Source organism: Ovis canadensis, chromosome 1, assembly GCF_042477335.2.
Source record: "Ovis canadensis isolate MfBH-ARS-UI-01 breed Bighorn chromosome 1, ARS-UI_OviCan_v2, whole genome shotgun sequence".
Lineage (NCBI taxonomy): Eukaryota > Metazoa > Chordata > Mammalia > Artiodactyla > Bovidae > Ovis > Ovis canadensis.
In genome coordinates this window covers 3,774,610-3,799,874 of record NC_091245.1, presented here as the reverse complement: position 1 = coordinate 3,799,874, position 25,265 = coordinate 3,774,610, and the positions used below count along the sequence as shown (strand labels likewise).

The following is a 25,265-nucleotide window of genomic DNA, read 5'->3' as shown; positions in this document are numbered from 1 at the left end:
CTGGGTCCAGCTTCCGCCGCCAGAGGGAGCTGGTAACCCGCCTGGCTTGCTGACGTGAGGAGGACGGCGCCATGTTCTCCGCGCACGCCTGGCCTGGGATCCTCCAGTTTTCTCTGGGCATAGGCGTTGGATTCCGAGAAGACCCTTTCCAGAGAAACAAGTCTGCTCTCAAGGGCAGGTTCCGTCCCGCCATCCCTGGTCAATTTGAGGTTGAGGAGCAGAATCTTGTTGGAGCGAGCCCTTGAGATGCAAGGTGGAGAGGAGGCATCTCTGGACTTGTCCGCTCCCATCCGGACACGTGGGGAAGAGGGGAAAACGAGCGACCATGGTGGTGACATCGGGGAGCTGGCCTGGCACACACAGCTGGTCTCTGTGTTCTACTGAATATGCAGAGTTCCATGAAACGTAGACATCGAGCTCTGATGTTAGATCCACGGCAAAAACGAGGCCCCTCCATACTTGTCTGAACACAGACAGGAGAAGAACATTGCCCAAGCCACGAAAATGACCAAACCTCCTACTGTCTCAGCCAGTCAGAGTGACTGCTCATTCTTTACCAGGTACAGGTTTAACTTTTCTCTAGTCTTCTTCTCTTTGTGATGCGATCTATGAAGACATCTGCTCAAGGAATTGCTTCCTTTTCCTGACATCCAATCCGGAGTGGACTGGCTTCCTTAAACGTTTTCCCCACATCAACTAACACAACTGAAATGTAAATATCAGTAGTTGCTGTGCAGTCGCCCAGTTGTGTCCGACTGTGACCCCATGGGCTGCAGCACACCAGGCCTCCTGGTCCCTCACCATATCCTGGAGTTTGCCCAAGGTCACGGTCCTTGCATTGGTGATGCCCTCCAGCCATCTCATCCTGTGACGCCCTCTTCTCCTCCTGCCCTCAATCTTTGCCAGCATCAGGGTCTTTTCCAATGAGTTGGCTTTTCACACCAGATGAGCAAAATACTAGAGCTTCAGCATCAGTCCTTCCAGTGAATATTCAGGGTTGACCTCCCTTAAGATCGACTGTTTTGATCTTGCTGTCCAGGGGTTTTTTAGGAGTCTTCTCCAGCACCACAGTTCAAAGGCATCAATTCTTGGGCATTTTGCCTTTACGGTCCAAGGGTATACCTACACATCCCTTTACTGCGGTTTCCCATGGTGATGGTCTCCCTCGCTGGGATGAAGCACCAGCTCAGCTCCGTGGACTACAGATTACTGATTTCTGGTGATCCCTGGCTAAGGACATTGTTGGCCCAGCAAGCCTTCATGCTGCACATCTGCGCTTCTGTTTGAAACCCTCGGGCTCTTTGCTCTCCCTTAAGCAGGTGAACCGCCTCCTCCCTGCAGGTGCGCTCTAAGGGAATAACAAAGCCCCATCTCCTCATCTCTTCCACTTTCCACCCACCCCGACCTTGCTTCACTTCATCACTTCTCCAAACACCTCCTGCTCAGCTCATCAGTGAATTCACACTGTGATGCTAAAGGGAACTGAGTTTTTTAGTCCTCAGTCGCCGTTAGCCTCTCTTTCCGTTTCGTTTGTGGGACATGTCACTCTCTTTTGTTTGAAAGTGTTCCCTGTCTGCTTTGCAGGCCCACTTCTTCTGCCTGGTTATTCGTTGAGGGAACTCTTTCATACTTGATCCTGGGTCCTCCTCACCCCACACTCTCTCCTTGAGCAAGTCTCATCCACACATGGCTTGAATTTCCAGTTACCTAAACATGGTTTGTTCATTTGTGTTTCCCACCAGCTCCAGATCCACATGTTCATATATCCCTCATGTGATATCTCAGGGATGTCTCAAAAGTTGCTCAAACTCAATATGTGCTAGCTGAAATTGTGAGCTGCAGTATGAAGAGGGCCACAGCAAGGAATGGAGGGCGGCTTCCAGCTGGCAGAAAAGGAGGCCTTCAAGAGCACGTGAAGAAATGAGTGCTGCAAACGGCTACATGAGCATGGAAGTGGGTCCTTCCTAGTCAAGCCTCAGATGAGACTCCAGTCCAGGCCAATACCTCAGTTGCAGCCTTGCAGAGGACTCCTGACCCATGAAAACTGCAATAACAAGTGGATGTGGTTTTAAGCTACTAAATCTGTGGTAATTTGTTACACAGCAGTGGATAACAAATACATCCTCCATCACCAAATCCTACCAGTTTTATCCCCTGACCCCCATGCCCACCAAGCCTGTGTCACCACATCACAGCCTCCTTTCTGGCTTCCACTTCAGGCCTTTCCTCAACTCATCTTTCTCTGTCTTGTCCCAGCACATTTTCTCATGTGGGTCCTTTGGCTTGGAATCTTCTTCTGTTCCCCCTGCTTCTGGGAAATCTGATTTATTCCTCAAACTTTGGTCATCAGTTACTCAGGAAAACCTTTCTTGGGTGTCCTAAGTACAACCCCCACTTGGCACCTCTCCTCAGTGGGTTTTGTCATGGTTGCCATTTTGCAGTTATTTCTGTCATTTTGTCCTTAGTGACTGCATCTTCTATCAGAATGTAAGCTGTAGGGGCCAGGAACTATGCTTAGTTTTGCACATTACCGTACCCCCAGCACCTGGCAAACAGTAGATACTCTGGCTCGATGAAGGAATGATCACATGGACAAATGAATGGATGGATTAAGGTCTCTGTTTTTTTAAAGGAGTGTAATTTATTTATTTTATTTTTTAAGAAGCATCTTATTTATTTGGCTGCCCCGGGTCTTAGCTGTGGCACGTGGGATCGTCGATCATCCTTCGCAGCATGCAGTGTCTTTAGTTGCAGCTCGTGGAATCTAGTTCCCTGACCAGGGGTGAAAACCAGGTCCCCTGCAATGGGATCACAGAGTCTTAGCCAATGGCCAGCTAGGGAAGTCCAATATGTCCGTTTTTGATGCTCAGGGTTTCTGATACAAGCCTTCCTACCTCCAGAGTGGTGGGAATTTTGGAGCCAAAAGTGCGGCCTCCTGTGCACTCACTTAGGACGACGCAAACGAAGTTCAGTTTTGCTCTTAGAAAAAGATGCTTAATTTCTGATTTTGAGACCTTAAACTGCCTAGCAATAAGAAAGGTGCCTGATGTCCTGGACGCGTTCAGCTGCCTAAGCAGCAGATGCTATTTTCCAGAGTTTGTCGCAGCTTTTCCAGTTCCCTCAGTTCAGTTCAGTTCAGTCGCTCAGTCGTGTCCGACTCTGCGACCCCATGAATCGCAGCACGCCAGGCCTCCCTGTCCATCACCAGCTCCCGGAGCTCACTCAGACTCACGCCGATCGAGTCAGTGATGCCATCCAGCCATCTCATCCTCGGTCGTCCCCTTCTCCTCCTGCCCCCAATCCCTCCCAGCATCAGAGTCTTTTCCAGTGACTCAACTCTTCACATGAGGTGGCCAAAGTACTGGAGTTTCAGCTTTAGAATCATTCCTTCCAAAGAAATCCCAGGGCTGATCTCCTTCAGAATGGACTGGTTGGATCTCCTTGCAAACCAGAAATCAAGGGACTCTCAAGAGTCTTCTCCAACACCACAGTTCAAATGCATCAATTCTTCGGTGCTCAGCTTTCTTCACAGTGCAACTCTCACATCCATACATGACCACAGGAAAAATCATAGCCTTGACTAGACAGACCTTAGTCGGCAAAGTTATGTCTCTGCTTTTGAATATACTATCTAGGTTGGTCATAACTTTTCTTCCAAGGAGTAAGCGTCTTTTAATTTCATGGCTGCAGTCACCATCTGCAGTAATTTTGGAGCCCCCAAAAATAAAGTCTGACACTGTTTCCACTGTTTCCCCATCTATTTCCCATGAAGTGATGGGACCAGATGCCATGATCTTCGTTTTCTGAATGTTGAGCTTTAAGCCAACTTTTTCACTCTCCACTTTCACTTTCATCAGGAGGCTTTTTAGTTCCTCTTCACTTTCTGCCGTAAGGGTGGTGTCATCTGCATATCGGAGGTTACTGATATTTCTCCCGGCAATCTTGATTCCAGCTTGTGTTTCCTCCAGTCCAGCGTTTCTCATGATGTACTCTTCATATAAGTTAAATAAGCAGGGTGACAATATACAGCCTTGACGGACTCCTTTTCCTATCTGGAACCAGTCTGTTGTTCCATGTCCAGTTCTAACTGTTGCTTCCTGACCTGCATACAGATTTCTCAAGAGGCAGGTCAGGTGGTCTGGTATTCCCATCTCTTTCAGAATTTTCCACAGTTGATTGTGATCCACACAGTCAGAGGCTTTGGCATAGTCAGTAAAGCAGAAATAGATGTTTTTCTGGAACTCTCTTTTTCCACGATCCAGCGGATGTTGGCAATTTGATTTCTGGTTCCTCTGCCTTTTCTAAAACCAGCTTGAACATCAGGGAGTTCACGGTTCACGTATTGCTGAAGCCTGGCTTGGAGAATTTTGAGCATTACTTTACTAGCATGTGAGATGAGTGCAATTGTTTGGTAGTTTGAGCATTCTTTGGCATTGCCTTTCTTTGGGATTGGAATGAAAACTGCCCTTTCCCAGTCCTATGGCCCGTTCCCTGTGTTCCTCTAAATAGGATTCTGCCACTTCTCCCATCAAGATGTAGGCTCTGAGCCTCCTCCCCTCCAACCTGGGTGAGCTGTGACTACTTTGACCAACAGAGAGAGTGGACGATGCACCATTACATGTTTTCCAAGTTCAGGTCATAAAAGACCACACAACTTTTGCCTGCGTCTCTGAAATGCTTGCTCTCGGGGAAGTCAGACACCAAGTAAGAAGTCCAGCTACTCTGAGGCTGCTTGGCTGGAAAAGCCGCACACGTAAGCACTGCGTTCAACGACGCCCCTGATGAGCTGGCATGGGCAACAGCCATCAGTGACTGCCAGCCAAGTTCAGCGAGTCATCTTGGACATCCATCCCAGGGGAACCCTCACACTGGGATTCTGAGCCCCAGCCAACATCTGACTACAACCTTGCGAGAGACCCTGAGCAAGGACTGCCTGACTAAGCCCTTTATGAATTCTGACCCACAAAATCACAAGCTAAATAAGGTTTCTTTTTTTAAAGTGAAGTATTATTGATTCGACAATAATGCATTAGTTTCCCTTTACTAAGTGATTCAGTTTCATATATATATGTATATATGTATTTGTTGTTGTTCACTCAGTTGTGTCTCTTTGTGACCCCATGGACTATAGCACGCCAGGCTTCCCTGCCCTTCAGTATCTCCCAGAGTTTGCTCAAACTCATGTCTGTTGGAGTCCATGATGCCATCCAACCATCTCATCCTCTGTTGCCCTTTTCTCCTCCTGCCCTCCATCTTTCCCAGCATCAGGGTCTTTTCAAATGATTCAGCTCTTCACATCAGGTGGCCAAAGTACTGGAGCTTCAGCTTCAACATCAGTCCTTCCAATGAGTATTCAGGATTGATCTCCTTTAGGATTGTCTGGTTGGATCTCCTTGCAGTCCAAGGGACTCTCAAGAGTCTTCTCCAGCACCACAATTCGAAAGCATCAATCCTTTGGCACTCAGCTTTCTTTATGGTCCAACTCTCACATCTGTACATGACTACTGGAAAAACCATAGCTTTGACTACAGAACTTTGTTGGCCAAGTGATGTCTCTGCTTTTTAATATGCTGTCTAGGTTGGTCATACCTTTTCTTCCAAGGAGCAAGCATCTTTTAATTTCATGGCTGCAGTCACCATCTGCAGTGATTTTGGAGCCCAAGAAAATAAAGTCTGTTACTGTTTCCATTTTTTCCCCAACTATTTCCCATGAAGTGATGGGACCTTATGCCATGATCTTAGTTTTTTGAATGTTGAGTTTTAAGCCAGCTTTTTCACTCTCCTCTTTCACCGTCATCAAGAAGCTGTTTAGTTCCTCTTAGCTTTCTCCCATAAGGGTGATGTCATCTGCATATCCGAGGTTATTGACATTTCTCCCGGCAGTGTTGATTCCATCTTGAGCTTCATCCAGCCCGGCATTTCACATGATGTACTTTGCAAATAAGTTAAATAAGCAGGGTGACAATATACAGCCTTGATGTACTCCTTTCCCAATTTGGAATCCATCCATTTTTCCATGTCCTGTTCTGTTGCTTCTTCACCTGCATACAGGTTTATCAGGAGGCAGGTAAAGTGGTCTGGTATTCTCATCTCATGAAGAATTTTCCAGTTTGTTGTGATCCACACAGCCAAAGGCTTTAGTGTAGTTGACACAGAAGTAGATGTTTTTCTGGAATTCCTTTGCTTTTTCTATGATCCAGTAGCTGTTGGCAGTTTGATCTCTGGTTCCTCTGCCTTTTCTAAATTCAGCTTGTACATGGGGAAGTTCGCAGTTCACATATTGTTGAAGCCTAACTTCAAGTTTTGAGCATTACCTTGCTAGCATGTGAAATGAATGCAGTGGTGTGGTAGTTTGAACACATATAAATAGAGTTTTCAGATTATTTTCCATTATGGGTTATTACAGGACACTCAGTTAACTCCCTGTTATGCAGTAAATCCATGTTTCTTATCTATCTTATGTATAGTAGTTTGTAGATACAAACTAATCCCATACTGCTAATTTATCCCTCCCCTCTTCCTTTCCCCTTTGGTAACCATGTTTGTTTTCTACATCTGTGAGTCTGTTTCTGTTTTGTATATAGATTCATATGTATTATTTTTTAGGCTCTACATATAAGTGATATCATTTAATATTTGTCTTTCTTCGCTAAGAAAGTAAGTCATTTGAGTTAATTCACTAAGTATAATGGGTCTTCCAAGTGTCGCTAGTGGTAAAGAACCCGCCTGCCCATGCAGGAGACACCGGAGATGCGAGTTTGATCCCTGGGCTGGGAAGATCTCCTGGAGGAGGGCATGACAAGCCACTCCAGTGTTCTTGCCTGGAGAATCCCATGGACAGAGGAGCCTGGTGGGCTACAGTCCCTGGGGTCACAGTCAGACAGGACTGAGCGACTAAGCACACACGCACGCACCAAGTATAATACTCTCTGAGTCCATCTGCAAATGGCGATATGTCATTCTTTTTTATGGCCTAGTAATATTCCATCATGTATATAAACCACATCTTTTTAAGCAGATCATCCATTGATGGGCCCTTGGGTTGTTTCCATATCTCAGCTGTTATAAATAGTGCTGTTGTGAATGCTGGGATGCATGTCTCTTTTTTAAATAGAGTTTTCATATTTTCCAGATGTATGCCCAGCAGTGGGAATGCTGGATCATATGGTAGTTCGATCTTTAGTTTTTAAAGGAACTTCCATTCTGTTTTCCATAGTGGCTGCACCGATTTACATCTCCAGCAACAGTGTAGGGAGGTTCCTTTTCTCCACACCCTCTCCAGCAAAGTAAGTTTGTTTAAGCTGCTAAGTTTGGGGTGACTCGTTACACAACAGTAGTGGCATGAAGAGCAATTTCGTACCCAGAGTGGGGTGTTAATACACCAAAACCCAAAATGCACAATACTGTCCTGGGACTGGGCAGCAGGCACCTGGGAGGAGCTGAGAAGACTCTTGGTGGAACCCTGATGGGCCACAGGCTGTGGATGATGCTCAGAGTGGGCGAAATGCTGGAAGATGGAGGGAAATCACTGCTAGACACTGATGGAAACTTAGCAAAACTGTTTCCTGCAATAATGTAGGAAATAGAAACCTGTGCCCAGTGAACGTGATGGCTCTGGCATAGGAGATTTCCAGGGAAAATACTGGAAGTTCCAACTGCACCTGAGTGACAGGTCTGAAGCAAGCAGGAGCAGGCCAAGCACAAATGAAGAGGTTGTCATAAACTGCCCTGTTTGGGGTCCACAGGAGGTCACAACGATAACTGAACAACCTTGTTATTCAGCCTTGCTTTGTGCACTGTGAGAAAGGACTGGAAAAGGAAGAAAATGACAAATAACTGTTCTGTTTTCTGTGGCAATGTGGAAAGGAATTTTATAGCAACTCTGGTTTGGGGAAATTTGAGTAAGTGTCAGAAAATCTCTCACACTGTGCGAATTTAATTGGCAGTGCTATTTTTATTGTGAAACGTGTCCTTTAAGAAAGGGGGAGAGGGACCTCCCTGGTCATCCAGTGCCTAATAAGATTCCACCTTGCAACCCCTGGTTGGATAACTAAGATCCCACATGCTGTGGGGTGACTAAGCCCACACACAGCAACTAGAGTGGCCGTGTGCCCCAATGAAAGACGGTGTGGTGAAGATCTTGTACGCTGAGACCTAAGACCCGATGCAACCAAGTTAATTAATTCATTGAGTAAAAAGAGGATGTGGGTTCGGTTCCTGGTCAAGGAACTAAGGTCCCATGTGCCGGCACAAAGCAAAGTGGGAGAGGGGTAGAGAACTGAGAACACCACGTGCCTGCCCGCCTCTCACAGCTTCATGGGGAAAGTCATATTGGCGATGGATGGGGCTGCAGAAGGTGTCCCTTGAGTCCAGGTGAGAGCCAAGTAGCAGTTGTGTGAGAAATCTACCTAAGGCTGAAGAAGGAGCAACCAGGAAGGAAAAGCTGCTATTACCGTTCCCCACGGCCACAGAAGACAGCAGACATTTGTCTTGTGTTCTTTGCTCTTCCAGTCCTTTCTCACAGTGCACAAAACCAGCCTGAATAACAGTTGTGCAATGATTCTTGCTGCGTTCCTGCAGTTCACACAGGGCCAGGAATAGTTCCTGCACCCACTAGCCAGAGTGGAAAGTCTTCTTTGAAAACTGGCTGTGATGTTAAGATGCCAAAATAAATTCCCTGTGGGCAAAGGGCAGAGCTGGAAGGCATGGGTGTAGGGCAGCTAGGCCTCCACAAGGGGTAGAGAGGACTTGGGTTGGCAGGTGGGACAGTTAACTTGGGATCACTTCATAAGGGTCCTGAATGCCAAGAGGGTGCGTGAAGCTCCATGGGGGAGTCATAGACATTTTTACCATTAGCAAAATCTCAGCCTCCCACAAGGTGATGGGTGGGTGCAGCCTCTCCTGCCTCTACCTACCCGCTCTCCCCAACCCCCGCGCCATCTTCAATCTGTAGCCATTCAGAACTATAAACCCCTGTTATTAGGGCAGAAGGAGCCCTGGAGGCCTTGTAATCCCACTACTCCACGTTAGACAGGAAATGTGGCCCACTCTGCGACCCCTCCTTTTCTCAGATTCAACTTATTGGCTTCTCTTGATCTCAATGTTGGGGTGCCCAAGGGCCTGGCCCTCTCTTCGCTTCCGTTTCCTGTCTTCTGAAGTCATCTTCATTTGTTCTGCGGCTTTAAAGATCCCAATATTCTGATGACCTGTCCATGCAGGACTCTAGTCCGGACCTCTTCTCGGGACTCATATGCATACATACATATGTCCCCAGCCGTCTGCTCACCATCCCCACCTGGATGGCTAACAAACATCTTGGATTAAACACCTTCCAAATACAACTCCTGCTCTTTTCCCCGAAACTTGTCCTCTCCAATCTTTGCACCTCACCGTCCACCCAGAGGATCCTACGGAAACCTAGGTGTCACCCTCAATTCCTGCCTTCTTTCACCCCCGTGTCCAGTTCAGTGGAAGGTCTCGCCTGTCCTCCTTGGAAAGCTTGGATATCCCATTTCTGCCACCATGATCACACACACCAAGCCCTGCTATTTCTTTCCTAGATGAATGAGATTGTCTTCTTTCTCTTAGACTCCTTGCCCTCCTAATTTTCCAGAAAAGGAGAGAAATCTTTGAAAACATGACTCAGTCCATTGCCCTCCTGGCTCTAAGTCTTCCAATTGCAAGACCCTCATCGTGGGCATTTAGGTGAGCAATAGCAATTTTATGTTTGTGAATATAATTTGACTTTCCATAAATGAGACTTGATCAACATTTTCTGAAATTTTTTAACTAGAAAAATAGATTTACCATGAAACTTTCATCCTCTGTTCACTTAATACTATGAGAAATAGCTGAAAAAAAAAAAGAAATAGCTCATCATTATTTACTTCTTATATAAAAAAGGTCTTTACTACTTTATCTCCATTGGGTACATAATTTTCTGCTATTTTGAGTAATTAAATTTCTGTGGGTTTAAACAATTTTTTTTGGAGTATAATTGATTTACTGTATTGTATTAGTTTCTGTCTAGCAAAGTGAATCAGTCATACATGTACATACATCCACTTTTTAAGATTCTTTTCCCATATAGGTCATTATGCCAAAGAACTGATGCTTTTGAACTGTGGTGTTGGGGAAGACTTGATAGTCCCTTGGACTGCAAGGAGATCCAACCACTCCATCCTAAAGGAAATCTGTCCTGAGTATTCACTGGAAGAACTGATGCTGAAGCTGAAACTCCAATACTTTGGCCACCTGATGCAAAGAACTGACTCATTTGAAAAGACCCTGATGCTGGGAAAGATTGAAGGTGGGAGAAGCGGGTGACAGAGGATGAGATGGTTGGATGGCATCCCTGATTCAATGGACGTAAGTTTGAGCAAACTCTGGGAGCTGATGATGGACAGGGAGGCCTGTCGTGCTGCAGTTCATGGGGTCGTAAAGAGTCGGAGACGACTGAGTGACCGAACTGACTGACAGGTCTTCACGGAGTACTGCGAAGCCGTCCCTGCGCTAAACAGTAGGCCTCGTTAGTCGCGTATTTTGCTCATTGTGTGGGTTTTCCTCTCTTTTATAGCTGAGATTTTGTTGGCTGTTTGGAGGATCACTACACAGACATTTCAGTCTGCACACAATTCTTCACATACGTACCAGAAATCTGAAATGCCATGTAGCTGTGATTCTTAACAGTTATTCCAGGGACTTTCCAGCTTAGAATTCGGAGCAAACTTTCCTTAACAGGATATCAAGTACCAATATCTTCAAATGTTGATATGGTGTTACGTCATCAGTCCCACTGATTCACTATTCAGTATCATATACACTACATACCCAAACTGTCGGTCGTTCACAGCACGTTAACCAAGTTACTAGGAAAACGGGACTACCGCGGCCAAAGGTGTTACAGTATAGCGCACGAAATTCTGACCAGGAGAGCCACGATCGGAAAGTGGTCTGCTGTAGGAAATAATTCTCCCAAAACAATACGGGAAGAGAAGTAATTTAAAGTGTTCAAGACATTAAACGCACAAGTGACTCTAAACTGCCATTTGGTATGCTTTTGTATTATAGGATATAAAAGCTACCCCCCATCTATGGAATGTTAAGCTGACACCCAAGACAATCAAAGCCTCCCGTATCCAGTATCCCACTGTTCTGGTTGTACCAAAAAATAAACAACCAGCAAATGATTTCACCTCTTAAAGCATTTACACTTAAAAAATGGGATGAGGCGGGATTCCCTCCTTTTTAAAAATGTTTCTAGAGCTACTAAAAAACTTGCATTTGCAAAATAGTTGATAAAAATATTCCTCTGGATTGCACAAGAAGGGAAACGGACCACCGACAGGACTCGTGTGTGGTTATTGATCAGACTTGGCTTCTCTCTCTTCTGCTTCGTCAGAGGCTGGGCTCTCCCCGTTTTTAGTCTCTCCATTTTCTGCAAGTAAGTCTTTAGTCTCCTGGTTGGCCACTTCCGCCTGTTTTCCCTTTGCTCCTCTTCTCCCTTTTGTCTGAAGATTTATCCTTTCCCGCCGCCTTTTTTGGCTTCGTTTCCACTTTTGCAGGAGCCGGTTTAGCTGACAACCTCGCCGATCTCCTCTTGGGCTCCTTCGCCGCCCCCTCGGCGGAGCTGACCTTCCTCTTGGGCATCGTGGAGACGGGGCGGGCGAGAGCCGGGTACCTGAGGGCCGCGGCGCGCCGAGAGCCTTCGCAAAGCTGAGTAGCCTGACCTCCTCCCACCCGCCGGAGCTGCTGGGCCCCGCGGCGGGGGCGGTGGGAGACCGTGTGGGTTTTTTTAAGGAGACTTTTTACTGAAGTAAAACCATACTTCAAGTACACAAATCATATGTGTACAGCTTGATGGATTTTCACAAAGTGAAAGTGAAAGCCGCTCAGTCACGTCCGACTCTGCGACCGACCCCATGGACTGTAGGCCGCCAGGCTCCTCTGTCCATGGAATTCTCCAGGCCAGAATACTGGAGTGGGTAGCAGTTCCCTTCTCCAGGGGATCTTCCCAACCCAGGGATCAAACCCAGGTCTCCCACATTGCAGGCAGATTCTTTACCATCTGAGCCACAAAATAAATATGCCCATTAACCCAGGCCCTGATCAAAAACCAGAACATTTCATGTACTCTTAATCCAGAGCCACTTCCAATCACAGCCAAAATTCAGGCTGCACCACAGTTTTCTCTCACCTGGGTCTGGAGTTACATAAGCGGCATCACAGAGTCCACGCTCCTCCACCCCTGGCTTCTCAGGCTCAACGTTGGTTGATGAGATTCGCCTGCACTCTTACTAGTTGTAGCTTAGTCCTGCTCATCGCTGTACAGCACTGCTTTGTCTGGAGGTACCACCACTCACTGGCACATCCTCACGCTGAGGAAGAGCTGGGCTCTAGCCAGTCTAGGGCTGTCGCTGAGAGTGCTGCTTTGAACACTGCTCTTCACGTCTTTTGCTGCACACGGTACTTCTTTCCATCGCGATACCCACGGAGATAGAATTACTGGGTCACAGGGCATATTTATGTTCATCTTTGTCAATAACTCTTCAGTCGATTTTGTCTGTCTTATCAAGGCTATGGTTTTCCCAGTAGTCACGTATGGATGTGAGAGTTGGACTATAAAGAAAGCTGAGCATCGAAGAATTGATGCTTTTGAACTGTGGTGTTGGAGAAGATTGTTGAGAGTCCCTTGGACTGCAAGGAGATCCAACCAGTCCATCCTAAAGGAGATCAGTCCTGAGTGTTCATTGCAAGGACGGATGCTGAAGCTGAAGCTCCAGTACTTTGGCCACCTGATGTGAAGAGCTGACTCATTTGAAAAGACCCTGATGCTGGGAAAGATAGAGGGCAGGAGGAGAAGGGGACGACAGGGGATGAGATGGTTTGATGGCATCACCAACTCAATGGACATGAGTTTGGATAAACTCCAGACGTTGGTGATGGACAGGGAGGCCTGATGTGCTGTGGTCCATGGGGTCTCAAAGAGTCAGACAGAACTGAGCTACTGAACTGAACTGAACTGAAATGATACATAACAGAGCTTAAGGAGCTTCCCGTGTAGCTCAGTCAGTAAAGAATCTGCCTGTAATGCAGGAGACCTGGGTTTGATCCCAGGGTCAGAAATATCCCCTGGAGAAGGAAATGGCAAATCACTTCAGTATTCTCGCCTGGAGAATCCCATAGACAGAGGAGCCTGGTGGGCTACAGTCCATGGGATTGCAAGAGTTGGACACGACTGAGCAACTAAACCACCAACCACCACCATACATCATAGATTTACCATCTCAGCCATTTCCTTCCTTCCTTCCTTCCTTTCTTGCCGCATCATGTGGCATGTGGGACTGACTCGGGTCCCTGCAGTGGGAGTGCAGGAAAGCGTGATTTCAGCCATCTTTAAGTGTACAATTCAGCGGCGTTCAGCACATTCACAATATTGTGCCACCATCATTATCTGTTTCCAGAACTTTCCACTATCCCAAACAGAAGCTCTGCACCCATTAAATGACATCTCCTTATCCCTCCCTTCCCCCCACCCCTGGTAACCCAATTCTACTGTTTCTGTGGATTTGCCTGCTCTAGGTACTCATATAAATGGAATCATAAATCATTAGTTCTTTTGTGTTTGGCTTATTTCACCTAGCAAAACGTTTCTAAGATTCATCCTTGTTATAGAATGTATTAGAACTTCATTATTTTTTTTTTGTTTTGCTAGTTTCCTCTTGTATAAATCTACATTTTGTTTAACATTCGTCTATTGAGGCACATGAATTGTCTCTACCTTTTCTCTATTGTGTATTCCCAAAGAAAGGCAATGCCAAAGAATGTTCAGACGACTGCACAACTGCACGCATCTCACATGCTAGCAAAGTAATGCTCAAAATTCTCCAAGCCAGGCTTCAACAGTACACGAACCGAGAACTACCAGATGTTCAAACTGGGTTTAGAAAAGGCCGAGGAACCAGAGATCAAATTGCCAACTTCTGTTGGATCATCAAAAGAGCAAGAGAGTTCCAGAAGACCATCTACTTCTGCTTTATTGACTATGCCAAAGCCCTTGACTGTCAGTTCAGTTCAGCTCATTCGCTCAGTCATGTCCAACTCTTTGCAACCCCATGAACCACAGCACGCCAGGCCCCCCTGTCCATCACCAATTCCTGGAGTTCACCCAAACCCATGTTCATCAAGCTGGTGATGCCATCCAACCATCTCATTCTCTGTTGTCCCCTTCTCCTCTTGCCCTCAATCTTTCCCAGCATCAGGGTCTTTTCAAATGAGTCAGCTCTTCACATAAGGTGGCCAAACGATTGGAGTTTCAGCTTCAACAACAGTCCCTCCAGTGAACACCCAGGACTGATCTCCTTTAGGATGGACTGGTTGGATCTCCTTGCAGTCTAAGGGACTCTTAAGACTCTTCTCCGACACCACAGTTCAAAGCATCAATTCTTTAGCACTCAGCTTTCTTTATAGTCCAACTCTCACATCCATAATGTGACCACTGGAAAAACCATAGCCTTGACTGTGTAGATCACAACAAACTGGAAAATTCTTAACAGGATGGGAATACCAGACCACCTGACCTTCCTCCTGAGAAATCTGTATACAGATCAAGAAGCAACAGTTAGAACTGGACATGGAACAACAGACTGGTTCCAAATCAGGAAAAAAGTACATCAGGGCTGTATATTGTCACCCTGCTTATTTAACTTATATGCAGAGTACATAATGTGAAATGCTGGGCTGGATGAAGCACAAGCTGGAATCAAGATTGCTGGGAAAAATATCAATAACCTCGGATATGCAGATGACACCACCTTTATGGCAGAAAGCAAAAAAGAACTAAAGAGCCTCTTGATGAAAGTGAAAGTGGAGTGAAGATGTTGGCTTAAAACAACATTCAGAAAACTAAGATCATGGCATTTGGTCCCATCCCTTCATGACAAATAGATGCGGAAACAGTGAGAGACTATTTTTAGGCTCCAAAATCACAGCAGATGGTGACTGCAGCCATGAAATAAAAAGACGCCTACTCCTTGGAAGAAAAGTTATGACCAACCTAGATAGCATATTCAAAAGCAGAGACATTACTTTGCCAACAAAGGTCCGTCTAGTCAAAGCTGTGGTTTTTTTTCCAGGGGTCATGTATGGATGTGAGAGTTGGACTGTGAAGAAAGCTGAGTGCCAAGAATTGGTGCTTTTGAACTGTGGTGTTGGAGAAGACTCTTGAGAATCCCTTGGACTGCAAGAAGATCCAACCAGTCCATCCTAAAGGAGATCAGTTCTGAATATTCATTGGAAGGACTGATGTTGAAGCTGAAACTCCAATACTTTGGCCACCTGATGGGAAGAACTGACTCATTTTTGAAAAGACCCTGATGCTGGGAAAGACTGAAGGCAGGGGGAGAAGGGGATGACAGAGGATGTGATGGTTGGATGGCATTACTGACCCGATGGACATGAGTTTGAGTTGGCTCCAGGAGTTGGTGATGGACAGGGAAGCCTGGTGTGCTGCAGTCCATGGGGTTGCAAAGAGTCGGACATGACTGAGCGACTGAACTGAATTGGTTTGAGTCCCTATTTTCAGTTCTTTTGGGTTTTGCCTTGGAGTGGACTTGCTAGATCATAAAGTAGTTTCAGTGTAAGTTTCTGGAAACTATCAAACTGTTTCCCACAGTGACTATACAATTGATTTCTCTATTTTTGAAACAAAACTTTATGTATACCTACCTGTGAAATATTAAAATTCATATTAACATAAATATATTTGTAACAATTATATAATTCATTAAGTACATATTTTAAATGTATACTAAATTGTTTTAGACAAACATGGTATCTGTAGTATCTACAAGTCAAATAGTGTAATATTCCAGAAAAGAAGAAAAATATATGCAGAAATGTATCAAACTAATAGGAGACAATTACAAATTGGACTAGAAACACAGTATTCCAGCAACTAAAAAAGAAGGTTCCTTAACACTGACATTATTGGAGCAGAACTACCATTAAATTCAGAGTTAAAGATTCTTATTTGGGAAATAAAGAGAAATATTAGAAATTTCAGATACTTGTGAGTGTGAGCAAAAGTAAGAAGATGCCATTTTGAAATACATTTTTAATAGTTTTATATTATGGTTACTACTTTGTGATAATAAAAATGGTTTTAATACAACACAGACCCAACAAAGGAAAAGGGTATATTTTAGAGAAGCTATTTTAAAGAATCTATTTCACATGATGGCCAATTCTTCCAAATCTTTTTTTTCTATTATAATGGCAAATAAATTCACTGTGACTGGTTCATTTATTCACAAGAAGTGTCTTTATTTTTCATGAATGTTTCCCCACAATAATACAACAGAACCAAATTTTTGGAACCATCAAAAAGTTTTCAAATATTAGAAAAATTTAAACAAAAGCTGTGACCTTGAAAATTTGATGTCTCATTGTGATGCTAAAATGGGAAGTGTTTTTGAAAAATATTCAAACTGACAGTTTAATAGATGATGTTTTGCAGAAGATGACAAAATCAAAGAAACAAAAATCACAGTATATTGAGTCATTTTAGATATTACACTTTGAAGAAAACAATTTAAATCTTAAAGAGAATCACAGGAAATTATTGGAAATCCACGTGCCTGGTCTAATAAAATTCAAAACAAGTATATCATGTTACAAGCAAATCACATGAGTTCTGAAATACTGTCAAGAATGGAGCAAGTACTTTTTATTTTTTGCTTGTACACAAGATGTAGCCCATTGTGAACAAGCATGTCTGACCACGAGTTCTGCTCACATTAAGAACAATGTCATAACAATAAAGTAAGTTGTACTGACTTGACTGAAATGAAAGATGAAACTTTCTAAGTCTAGCTTATGAAATTAGAGGTTGGAAATAAAATTTAAAATGCCTGTGGCCAGATATAGTCTAATGGAGAAAATATAGCATGTTATACAAGAGTTTATAAGACATTTTCCCCCAAAATATGATTATGCCAAATTTGTGCTTCCTCAGCTCATAAAAATAAGCAAAAATGCTGCCCCTGGGAAATCAAATGTTAACCATCTTTTAGCATTTATATATATGTATATGGATACATATAATATACACATATATTTTGTGTGTGAAGTTTTAAAAATGGATGCGCAGATGGGATATTCTTATGTCTGTTCTAAAACCTACATTAAAAACACATCCAGATATCCCAAGAAGATAAAGATTAAATGTAAACAAGGTATTTCACATACAAAGGCACTTATACTGAAATATATATTACATGAAAAGCGTACATCAAAAGCATCTTGGCACAAATGCATTATTTTATACAATCTGTGTAGGATGTTATTCTAAACCAGTGTAAAAGTTAATGTCTATACAATTTTTTAAAAAAGACTATATATTGTTGTATGCTTAGCAGAAGGCCTGTACCTTTGCTTAGAAATAACAAACTTTCAATGTTTGATTAATGTGAAATCTTAGCAAAAGATATGGGCTACTGCTTGCACTTCATGGGAGGCAGCTATGCTCACCTCTATGTCACCAATACTGCACTTGAATTTTAAAATTAAAGTATAAAAATTGGAAATGAATCACTAGATGAGTGTCAATTATAAAACTGCATATCAAATGGAAATTAAAGAAATTATGGATGCCTTAATTTTCACATTGTAAATGATTATATGAAAAATTAAAGTGTCTTACATTTTGAATTTTTAAATGGAGAAAAGTTTTCTATGGATACCTCTTACACAAAGCAGCCACTTACTTGACTCAAATATCCTTAAGTCCTATATATCCATCTGATATAGTTTTAAGCAGCATGCAGTATCAGTTATTTATTAAATAGTGCTTGCATCTTCTAAGGCTGATTCACAAATTTGCTTAGTGCAATACTTTCCAATTTGGACATGGCCTTGAGAAGGCTGTTAGCATTCCCAGTCACCATGGCATCCTATAAAACATTTCAGTAAGCTGCAGTAAATGAAAAATTAAGATCACTTCATCAAAAGAAATTAGCATGGCAGTTCTCTCCTTTAAAAACAAGTAGTAGACTTTGGAAATATTGAGTTCGTTTCCACTAAAACCAGGAAAGCAAGATTATCGGTTGCTTTTTGTATAAATAAACTATTTTGATATATCTACTTTTCATTTTTCAACAGGTCTTTAACTACTTCGGTGTTCTAGGAACAAAATATTAGCCATTAAAAAATAATTCCCTTTTGCTTTAGGCTCCAGGATTAAATCTGTGGTCGCTCAGATGGTAAAGCATCTGCCTGCAATGGGGGGAGACCCGAGTTCAATCCCTGGGTTGGGAAGATCCCTGGAGAAGAAAATGGCACCCCACTCCAGTACTCTTGCCTGGAAAATTCCATGGACAAGAAGACTGGTGGGCTACAGTCCATGGGATCACAAAGAGGCGAACAGGACTGAACGACTTCACTTCGTACTTTGTACCAGTATCACAAGGCAGGTTACTGAGTAGTTGCCTCCGAGTGGACTGGGGGTCAACCAGCAAGGAGCATGAGGGAAATTTCTGGGGTGATGGGAACGCTCGGTATCTCAATAAGGGTCTGAGTTACAAGAATGCATACACTTGTCAAAAGAGTGACTGTCCACTTCAAGCTGGGCGTTTCACTGCTGTACACTGAAAGACTGTCAGTAATGAACTCTAGCTGATGTACATGCTAATGTACCTAGGGGCAAGCACATTTAAGGCTGAAATTGATTTTGAATGCACCAAAAATTAAATGAATTAAAGGATGGTTGCCTAGATATTAACAGTCTAGTAAAACGCTGAGTGGGATCATCGCCAGTGGGTGTGCAGGTGTGTAGTGAAAAATCCCACTTTGTGCTTGCAAATTTCCATAAGATGTCGAGGAAAAAGGGGCTGAGTCCTCTCCCTCTTGCTCCCAGTGCTGGCCCACCTGGGGGCTGCTCCGGTCTGGGAGTGAGCCCGGATCCCCTTACCCGAGTGTCTCCAGGGGGGCAGGGCTGGGCCACAGTGTCCCCAGAGTGGAGTGGTCAAACCCCAAGAGCTGGATGGAGCCTGGGAGGATAAGCAGGACCAGAAAGCAGGACCCAGGGCCGGCCCAGGGGAGGGGTGGCGAGGGGCGGGGCCTGGGGCCCTTCTTCCCGTCTCCCCTCCCCTTCTTCCTTCCCTCGTGTCAAGCCAGGGCAGTCAAGGTTGGCAGGTTTGCCGGTAAAGAATGAGCCAGTCCTTTTTAACTTCCGTTTATTACACAGCCCACAAACAGAAGAGCAGCCCAAGGCGCCAGCTCCCAGCGGGCCCTAGCCAGGGGACACCAGACAGTGGCTGGGTGGCTGCAGCATCGGGACACCATGGGCCTGGGGCCACCCTACCTCGCCCAGCCCCCCTGGCTCGGCCTCCTGGGGCACCAGGGGCGCCCAGGCCTCCACAGCGGCTCTTCCCAGGCTCTCACCAACACCGAGATTTAGCTGTGGTTCAAGCCTTGACTGTGTGGCTTGTGGGGGCCCCTACACTCCCTTCTCGGATTTCCCGTTGCTCCTCCACTCCACGGAGACGGGGTGGGGGGGGGGTGCGGGTGGGGGGGGGGTGCGGGTGGGGGGGGGTGCGGGTGGGGGGGGCGCCTGATCCTGCTCTGCTAAAAATGCAAACAACTCCTGAGCATAAGGAAAGTGGCTCCATGTCCCGGAGGAGGTTGGAAAGCCTCGTAAGCAGAGGCTCAGGGAGGGCTGTCGCAGGGGCGGCGTGGACAGAACAGTGACCACAGCGCACCCTACAACTCTCTGGGTACATCTATCTCAGGGCATGACAGCCCAGGCTACAGTTTCTAAAACGAGAGAAAAACACACAATTGTCACACTGGACACAGTATGACCATCTCTGGAGACCCAGGCCTGGGGGACGGTAGGAAGAGCACAGAGTGGGGCAGGGGTGTCGCCCCCAGGGGCCCCCACTGGACGAGCACCCTGCAAGGGCCCTCAGGGTTAAGTGGAATCTAACAGCACAGAGGGACAAGCTGCCATTGCAGAAAGGGGTCACGGGGCCCTGCCCCCCGGGGAGGTGCGCTCTGAAGAGGCCCATGTGGCCAAGAACGGAGTGAGCCCTCCAGCAAAATGCAGAAAAGGATGACGCTCCCCCAGTAGCTTGTGAGGAACCAAATCCTGCCAACGTGAGTGTGCCTGGACCCTCCAGGTGGAGCCTGTGCACAGGCCACAGTCCCTACCGACACCCAGGTGCAGCCTCGCGAGACCTCGAGGCCGAAGGCCCTGCTGGTCTTGGCTCCATCCCCGACCCCCAGAAACTGAGATAACAGAGCTGCGTGGTGCTGCCATGCGCTGGGACAACAGACCGCTGTCTCATCCTCTGTGCTGTGAGCTCCCTGCTCCAGGACCCAGGGAAGGCAGGGGGCGCGTGGGGACTGGACCGCGTGGGAGTCTGCCCAGCCTTCCAACTGCCTGGGGGCTGCTCCAGGAAGCTGCTGGAGGAGGAGAGGTAATGCAGGGAGGCTGAAAGGAGGCGGCAGGGAGGTGAGGAGGCTCCGGGAGGGCGCCCCCAAGCCTACCCCCCCAAGGGAGGGGCCCTTGTGCTCTATTCCGGCCCCTCTCCTCGGACCCTCCTGGTTCTCCAGCCGTGGGGACCAGATTCCCACAGGAAAGTCCTCCACCCATCCTGCAGGGCTCCCAGGCCACCTCCTCCAGGAAGCCTTCCTTCAGGAGCCTGCTGTCAGAGGCCACCGCACCTTTTCTCAAACCCCCAGCTTTCCTGTTCTTCTCCCATGGCGTTTGTTTCTCAGACACTAATGCTCAAGAAGTGTCTGCTCCTCCAAAACCACATTTTCCTTAAGGGCAAGCCCCCACCCCCCTGCACGTGGTACGATCATCTGCCCTCCTCCCGCTCACAGGGTGCAGGCTGCCCCTGAGACTCGTTTTCAGCTTCTCCAAAGCAGGGGGTGCCTCCTGCCCCTCCACCCTGGACCCTCCTTGGCCTGCGGAGGGGCCTGGTGGGGAGGCCTGGCTACAGACTGGGTCCACGCGAGGAAACGCACAAAGCGCGCAGAGCTGGGCTCCGCCAGGGCTTCCAGCTTTGTGGCCCACTTGCAGTGGTGAGGGTCCCATCTGTGCCCACGTGCCAGCTCACAGGCGAAGTGTGTTTCTCCCTCCTGACCTGGGCCAAGCACAACCAGCGGACCCTGCGCTCCTGCACTAGGGGCTCCCCTGCCCCTCAGCGGTGTCCACGGGGCAGCGGCCCCTGTTTACCCATCCGAGTCAGGACCAGCAGGCCGGCCTGTGCGCAGGGGGTCAGAGACGGGGTGCGGACCCCCATGCCTCCTGCGGCTCTCCTCCTGCCTCCCCGGGGCTCACCTGGGTACCGTCGGCATGTGTCCTCGGTGGCCCTGAAGCCCTCACGGCAGGGGGACTGCAGCAGCCCAGACGCCTTCCCGGGAAGCCAGGCGCTCAGAGCCTGCGGCGGAGGGGCAGGGAGGGAGCGTCACGCGGCCTGGAGGCGCACAGCCGCCCCCAGCCAAGCCCACCCCATGCTGGGAGAAGGAAGGCTGGGGGAGAGGCTGGAGCAGAGGCGAGGCGCGAGAGTCCAAAGAATGGGAGGACAAGAGGGAAGAGGAGGACGGAAGAGGCAGGAAAAGAAAGAAGGGAGGCAAAACAGGGAGGGGCAGAGGGGCGAGTGGGGACAGAAAGGGGATTTGTAAGGGATTTGCTCCCACCAGGCTTCCCCGGTGGCTCAGACGGTGAAGCGTCTGCCTGCAGTGCAGGAGACTCGGGTTGGACCCCTGGGTGGGGAAGATGCCCTGGAGAGGGAAATGGCAACCCACTCTAGTACTCTTGCCTGGAAAATCCCATGGACGGAGGAGGCTGGGAGGTTACAGTCCACGGGGTCACAAAGAGTCAGACATGACTGAGCAACTTCACTTTCTTTCTTTGCTCCCACGGTCGCACTTCATGCGCAAAGCAAGGCCAGTGCTATTGTTAAAGCCATTTGAACCCTAACCCACTCCTTCCCAGGACAGCCACTGGCTTTTGCCATCCATGAAAATCATCCATTCTCCTCTCAAAACACAAACTACAGAGAGAGGAGTCCTCTAGAATCAACTTACCGAAATCTGCACCCTGCTTCCGCACCATAACGCCCCGTCCCCATGACCTGATTTATAATTTTTCTTGGCACGAACACACCATCTGCCAGAGCATGTATTTGTCTGTCTTCCTCATTACAGTATAAACTTAAGAAACTTTAGCCACTAGAATGCTGTGCGCTGTGCTTAGCCGCTCAGTCGTGTCTGGCTCTGTGACCCCATGTGACTGGAGCTGCAGAAAGGACTGGGAGAAGTCAGGGAGACCACAGAGCAGCAAGTCCAAGGAAGATGTGGGCTGCAGAGAACAGCCCTGTCTACAGCCTGAGAAGGAATGGGCAAAGAGGAAAAACTAGACAGAGAACAGTGTCGTAAGAATGACATTCTTGATAGTGTCGGATGCTCTAACATTTAGGACTTCTCCAGAGACTGCCAGTAGAATGGTGGGAAACAGAAAACTGAAATTTTGTTAGCAGCAAGCAGGTGAGAAAATGAAAAAAAGTTGAAGAATGAAGACTGTTCTCAAGAAACCTGTGAAGGAAGAAACAGGCAGACAGTTAACTAGGAGAGACCCAATGAAGTCTGAACAAATTTCCTGGGATGGAGCTGTCAGGGGTGACAGAGAGCATGGCCTGGCCATTGACTGAGATGTCTAGGAGACATACACAGTTTCCCCAGGTTAAGCTGGGGCAGGATCTGCAGGGGAGACGAAGATGGTGCCTGCGTGTCATCTGCCGACAACAGAGGGGCAGAATGACAACTAGGCGCAGAACGGATACGGCCAGAGTTACCACCTTTGTGGGGAGGGGCCGGCGGGCAACTTTTTGTACCGGGATGGAAGAGGAGAAAAGCCTGGGCGCTCCCAAGAGGAGCTAAAAGCCTCCTCCTTTCAGACCCACTTAAGCCCAGGAACTGTCTTTAAGAACCTGATGAGCTCTGCATTCCTCTGGCTGCTTTTTAACCAGGCACCGCCTTTGTCGACCTCTGGGATGTATTTTAGCAGCCTGGGGCCTCTGTGGGTTCTTGTTTGTCCAGTTCCTCGACAGTAAGGCTCTGGTCGGCCTCATCTCTGTGATCGTTGCACATAACAGGTGCTCACTGCAACTGTGGAGTGAACGCTGGGCAGAGCGGAGGCGCGGTCACGAGACGGTCTGTAAGATTCGTCTTTCCTACTCGAGAAAACTGCTTCCATGACACAGCCTGAAACGACCCCCTTCTTCCTCGACACCAGTCGCTGTCGGCTTTGGTCGCACTTTCCGAGAGGCCGGGGCGCTTTTAACACTCCCGACGGCCAGGTCTCCTGGTGGCCCGAAGTGTTCGGGGACCCTGAGCTGGAGTCGCGGGTGGAAGGCCCGAGCGGCGGGGCGCCGGCGCCTTCATCGCTCCCTTTCCTGGTCCCGGGGCGGCGGAAAGGACCGCAGCCCAGCCTCTGCTGACCAAAGAGCCGCTTAACCGACGGCGCGAGACGCCTGGGCACCGTTGGGTTCGTTGGGTTCGCTGGGTTCGGGAAGGACGAACCCGGAGCTGGAGGCAGCGGGGGGAGGGCCACCAGGCCGCAGAGGCCCCTGGGAGTCGTAGTTCTGACACTGCCTGCAGGATCCTCTGGGAAAGGAAGATTAGAGGGCTGGAACTACATTTTCCAGAACTCACCGCGTGAGCGTGACGGCGTGGCGGGGGCGTGGCCAAGAGCCTGGCGCCTCCAAAAGCTCCGAAAGCGTCCGAGCTCCTACGAGCGCTTCCCGAATACATCCGAGCGCCTCCGGGTGCTTCCCGAATACATCCGAGCGCCTCCGGGTGCTTCCCGAATGCCTCCGAGCTCCGGGTGCTACCCGAATACCTCCGAGCGCCTCCGAGAACCTCCGGGTGCTTCCAGAATACCTCCGAGCGCCTCCAGGGCCTTCGAACATCTCTGAGCTCCAGCGTCCAACAGCAGGGCGCCTCCAAACGCCTTTCGGGAGGGTGGGGGGTGGAAATCAGTAGTTTTTCGGCGGTGATTTGTGATGCCTATCTCACGTCTAAGTGTCAACATTGAGGAGAATGCAGGGAGACCAACAGGATGGAAATGGACTTGAGCTCGAGGGCACTTGGATGTAACCAAATGGACCAGATGGGCTTACTGGGCAGGAGTGACAGGGAACATTTCTGAACTCAACATTCAGAAAACTGAGATCATGGCATATGGTCCCATCACTTCATGGCAAATGGATGGGGAAACAATGGGAACAGTGACAGACTTTATTTTGGGGGGGGGGGGGGCTTCAAAATCACTGCAGATGGTGACTGCAGCCGTGAAATTAAAAAACGCTCGCTCCCTGGAAGAAAAGGTACGACCAACCTAGACAGCATATTAAAAAGCAGAGACATTACTTTGCCAACAAAGGTCCGTCTAGTCAAAGCTATTGTTTTTCCAGTGGTCATATATGGATGTGAGAGTTGGACTATAAAGGAAGCTAGGAGCTGAAGAATTGATGCTTTTGAACTGTGGTGGTGAAGACTCTTGAGAGTCCCTCGAACTGCAAGGAGATCCAACCAGTCTATCCTAAAGGAAATCAGTCCTGAATATTCATTGGAAGGGCTGATACTGACGCTGAAACTCCAATCCTTTGGCCACCGGATGCAAAGAACCGACTCATTTGAAAAGACCCTGATGCTGGGAAAGATTGAAGGCAGGAGGAGAAGGGGACGACAGAGGATGAGATGGTTGGATGGCATCACTGACTCGATGGACACGACTTTGGGTAAACTCCAGGAGTTGGTGATGGTCAGGGAGGCCTGGCGTGCTGCAGTCCATGGCGTCACGAAGTCAGACATGACTGAGCAAGTGAACTGATTTTTATTATTATTTTTGACCACACACATCATTTGGGATCTTAGTTCCCCAACCAAGAATTGAACCTGTGCCCCCATTGTTGCAAGCACAGAGTCTTAACCACTGGATCACCAGGGAAGCTCCAGGGAGAGACGTTTTAAAGCAAAGATATACACTGGACAGGAGACCTAGGTGTGAATCCTAAACTGTCACCCCTTGACTAGGCCTGGGCACTGCCAACCCTAAGAGAGAACAAGAATAAGCTTGGGGTTCTGGGGCAGGAGATGTGGCAGCTGGGCTCCTTGTGGCAGGGACTGCGATCAGCCGACCACATGACCTGCAGGCCCTGACCCAGCCCAAGAGGGTGGGCTCCCTACACCCCAGT

At 47.6% G+C, this 25,265-nt stretch overlaps 2 long non-coding RNA genes and 1 pseudogene across 3 annotated transcripts; 1 reads left to right on the top strand and 2 right to left on the bottom strand.

The window, feature by feature from the left end:
• Positions 1-48: 48 nt before the first annotated feature.
• LOC138415027 (uncharacterized) lies at positions 49-11,333 on the top strand. 2 transcript variants are annotated; one of them, XR_011247052.1, is made up of 4 exons: positions 49-560; positions 1,743-2,087; positions 9,589-9,705; positions 10,091-11,333. It is a non-coding gene; the product is annotated as an uncharacterized lncRNA (long non-coding RNA). The 2 variants fall into 2 exon arrangements; XR_011247061.1 differs by having other exon boundaries at positions 9,614-9,705; positions 10,091-11,320.
• Positions 11,334-11,360: 27 nt separating this feature from the next.
• On the bottom strand, positions 11,361-11,715 carry LOC138432665 (non-histone chromosomal protein HMG-14 pseudogene; annotated as a pseudogene).
• Positions 11,716-16,302: 4,587 nt separating this feature from the next.
• On the bottom strand, positions 16,303-23,675 carry LOC138414993 (uncharacterized). Its single transcript, XR_011247047.1, has 3 exons — positions 22,998-23,675; positions 21,347-21,446; positions 16,303-20,463 (listed from the first exon to the last, which is right to left on the bottom strand). It is a non-coding gene; the product is annotated as an uncharacterized lncRNA (long non-coding RNA).
• Between the last annotated feature and the right edge of the window lie 1,590 nt (positions 23,676-25,265).